Genomic DNA, 4,500 nt, shown 5'->3' with positions numbered 1-4,500 from the left:
GTCTGAGCATGCTATATAACATATGGCCTCAGCTTGTGTCTGAGTGTGCTATATAACATATGGCCTCAACTTATGTCTGAGCGTGCTATATAACATATGGCCTCAGTTTATGTTATGGATCATTCAAAGTGAGACATGATAGTGGTGATGATTATGGTAGTGATGAAGATCCTTATCATCTAAACGAACCCAGCAAATAAACGAACTCCAAAGACTCTATTCCTAGACAGTGTAGGAGTATTCGTATCTTTGACCTATTAAGTCCCGAAGGGGCATCCATAGGTTGTGCAATTTCATAATATTGTCTAATTCCCGAAGGGGACATTCAAAGGGTTTTCTCTTTCCTATGCATTTTACATTTAAATTTTGGAGTCTCGAAGGAGACAAATGAAAAAGGGAAGAAGTTCCCGTTTTGCGTTAAAGTTGCTTCGAAGGGAGTCTTTTGATGGTTTTCAAAGATTTTCATGCATTTGCATATTTACATACATGCACGACATCATTTCATGGGGAAGGGAAAAGGGCTAAGGCGTTATATACACAAACCACCTGATCAGCTGGTATACGATGATTATGATGCCCGAAGGGGCCATTATGCTATTATATCCGAAGGGGCTGCGAGCAGGGTGAAGGCATGCATTATGTATATATATATATATACACATACACACGCTGCATCAAAAGTTCATATGCATGTACATGTTTATCAGAGTTGGTTACAGATACAGGTTGAGTCTGTTACTCTTTTATCATCCGAGTCGAGATATATTGTTTCAGTTCTGCCTTACTGTCACACCCCGACTTTACTAGGGTGTGATGGGCACCCGACCCCATATTCGGAGCCGAGCGAACCCGCTGACTTTTATTACATATATAATTCTTTGAACCTCTAACTCAAGTACACATAATAAAGCTTACTGAAATATTCTTTTTGTTGCCTTCAAATCACATGAAGTCTGCAACTGTGTAAAATTTATATCATAATACAAACTGACTCCCGATACCCACGACTCTGTCTGCAAAGTCTCTAGCATCAATCCAGAAATCCTAGCATACAAGCTCTGACTCGGCAGCACTCCCAGGAACAAGTGGGGTCTACCAACTTCGCTGGAACCTCTTCTATACTAGCTTCTGCTCGTCTGGGTGTACCTGCGCGGCATGAAACGCAGCCCCCGAAGAAGAGGGGTCAGTACGAGCAATGTACTGAGTATGTAAGGCAGGAACAGTAACATAGTAAGAAATGTGCGTATGAATAATAACTGCATTGAAACATAGAACATGTCATAGGATAAAAGAGTAACCTGTACATATGAGTGCCGCTGGGGGCGAATACCATGCATGCTTATCTGGTCATGTCATATCATATCTTATCATATTATATCGTATCGTATCATATCGTATCATATCATGTCATGTCATGTCGTATCATAGCGCCGAACAACGTCGACTCGCCCACATAGCGCCGAAATACGTCGGCTCGCCCATATATCCCGCGTCCGGGCATCCCGCGTCCGGGATGATAACGCCAGCTGACCAGGTGGCAATGAAACATATGTCCCTTCCCCTCCCCCATATATCCCTTCCCCCACCCCATGTGCATGTACATATCTCATATACATATGTCATATAAGCATGCAGGAGCCCAAAGAAAATCATGTATCCATCGGAGTGACGTAAGGTCGGTAACCTCCGATTACATTATGGAGTGGCCAGGATCGTCATGTCTCACCTTGAAGGAACGATAATCATAAGGCGAGACTATCAACGGAGAATAGCATTAAAAGAAAACATAGAATGAAATCATGGACATCATAAACGTCAATTCATATGCTTTGAAATCCTTAGAAAATAGGGTCATAACCAAGGAATGGAATTAAAGATCAAGATCTAGTTTGATACTTCCATACTCATATTGAATCCTTAACTTGAGACTCTTAGTCATGGAATCATTCTTGTCATACTCATCATAGACATTTTCTCTTCCTTAACATCATCGTTACCATTGTCATCATAGAAATATTCTCATTAGAATAGTTACAACACTTATCGTTTGATAAACGGAACAATAAAGAAAAATCCGAGAACAATGGGCCCACCTCGGGTCAAATGAGGCGGCGTACACAATTTACGTACGTTACATTTTATGACGTCACTTGTGAGAGTTTTAAGGTAGTCGGGTCTCATTTGTGCAAGTTCTAGATATTTAAGCAATTCTTCCAACTATTCATGAAATATCTAATTCAATTCTACTGAATGAAAAAGAGGCAAATTTAAGCGCGGATTTCGGAGAATAGGGTTGTCCCCGAGGCTCGTATCCAATCCTATTATGTCTAAGACATGCCAAAGAAGGAAGGGTAAAGCCTTACATACCTTTTTCCGCTTCTTACGCTCCTCCAAATTCAAGTTCCAATTTCTCCAAAATCTACATTTGGTCACATTTACCAAACATTAATTAGGGCATTTAGAAGTGGATTCTTAAAGTAACACTTTGTCTACCGAAATTTCGGCAGCATTTCCCCTGTAAATACACCGTCCCCAAGAATCTATCTTGGCCAATTTCAATCAACAACAATCCGGGAATTCAACCCTGTCAAACTACCAACAAGTATTCTAGCAACACTTCAATATTCAATTCAATTCCTTACAATCTTCCAACCACATCCCTTACCTCTAAATCCATGAGTTACGTTCACAATCCACACACTACGATCCCTTTCATACAAACATAAGAACCATACTATTATTACACTAACTTCTCCAATAATCGCAACCGATTTCCATTTCACTTTAAACCACTAAATCTCCATTTAACATTATAGAATCTATTACAACAACCATTAGAATGCCAAGTAAAATTAATTCATTAATTCATTGTTTCCATACAATTTTCACACCTACACGGCCAAAGCTACAACTTCACTCCCACACAATCACACCTTCATGTTCATCATAAAAGTCACAACACAAAAATCAAACCACTAAATAAATTCAATTCATTTTTCTACACATACACTATTCCATTCGGCCACACACACACATGCATATTTCCATGGATTTTCATATTTTCTTTACATTACCACAACAAGCAACATACCCCACGGCTCAACGTTCACAACATAATTTTCATGAGTTTCATTCACTCCTACACACTACAACATATACAAGCATCCATAATTCATGAGAAAAAGGATTGAATCTCACCTTTCCCACTTAATTCCTTCTTCCGCTAGAATTGTGTTTTGCGAAAATGAACGCTTTGCTTGCCCCAACGACCACTTCACGTTATAGAGGACCTTCTGGTTAGTAAGAAAGCTTGAGAAGAAATAATTCTTCTTGATCAAAAATTGGGGGACCATATTCGGCCAGCCCCCCTTGGCCGAATGGTTGCCCCTCTTGTTTTCTCTCTCTCTTTTCTTTGTAAGTTGTTAACTTGGTTGATGAAGTAATCATTTTTCCTCATATATATATATTAGGTCCCTCCAATCACAAAATAGCCACATGCTCCCTTCTTTATTTTTCTAGAGTCTTCTTAAAATTCATGGCAAAGATGACTTATTTGTCATCCTTTTCATTCCTTTCTTCTTTCCTTTTTCTAGAATTTTCCTCCATTTTCTTGAAATTTTCTTAAATAAAAAAATGACCACTTAACTTATCTCATAAGCTTTGTCCATATGTCTTATTATTATTTTGTCCACCATTTACCTATATATACACTTAAGCCCCTCGACTTTCCTCAATGTTACCTTTTACCATTTTGCAATTTCTCCTTTTTGCCCTTAACCTTTCTCAATATTTTCGTCCAATAATATTCATAACCAACTTGTGTACTAAAATAAATTTTGAAAATGGTCTCGCCCTTAACTTTCCACGACGACTTTGAAATATCCAAACGTACAAAATACGGGCTATAACACTTACATACTCGGTACATTGTTCGTACTGACGTCCCTTTGCCTGGGGGCGCTGCGTTTCATTCCACGCAGGTGTATACAGATGAGTAGAAGACATCGGCTATAGGATGTTCCCAGGCTATCAGCTCGATTGGTGAGCTTCATCTCAGTTCGGAGTGTTGCCGAGTCAAAGTACTTATGTTATGGTATTTTGTATATGTTAGAGACTTTGCAGACAGTGATAGTGCGTCGAGGAGTCGACAGTGGTATAAAGCGACCATATAGGTCGATGTGTTTTCAAGCTTTATTTTTAAGGATTTATTATGACTAAAGGTTTTCTCGAATTAACGATAAGGGAGAAGTCCCTGATTTGACAAAAGAGTTTTATTGTGAAGTTTTTTTTTTCCTGACGGAAGCGTCATTTCGTAGATTAAAGGTTCACAAAAAGTTGTGACTCATGGATGGAATGGTAGTATGGCACTCGGCCGAGTAGGGTTTGGGTGTCAGTCGCGGCCCTCCGGTTTGGGTCGTGACACCTTAACCGAACCACATACGCACGATAAGCAATGAAAGAATGAAATTTTCATAAGTGTACCATAGCCTCTCAAAGATA

The 4,500-nt window shown here is 39.3% G+C and overlaps 1 long non-coding RNA gene across 1 annotated transcript; it reads right to left on the bottom strand.

The window, feature by feature from the left end:
* Window positions 1–982: 982 nt before the first annotated feature.
* Window positions 983–3,406, bottom strand: LOC132612363 (uncharacterized). Its single transcript, XR_009571739.1, has 3 exons — window positions 3,199–3,406; window positions 2,368–2,419; window positions 983–1,146 (listed from the first exon to the last, which is right to left on the bottom strand). It is a non-coding gene; the product is annotated as an uncharacterized LOC132612363 (long non-coding RNA).
* Between the last annotated feature and the right edge of the window lie 1,094 nt (window positions 3,407–4,500).

This window comes from Lycium barbarum, chromosome 9 (assembly GCF_019175385.1).
Source record: "Lycium barbarum isolate Lr01 chromosome 9, ASM1917538v2, whole genome shotgun sequence".
NCBI classification, from domain to species: Eukaryota; Viridiplantae; Streptophyta; class Magnoliopsida; order Solanales; family Solanaceae; genus Lycium; species Lycium barbarum.
Note: the sequence above shows the minus strand (reverse complement) of the source record. Positions and strands in the feature narration are given on the sequence as shown.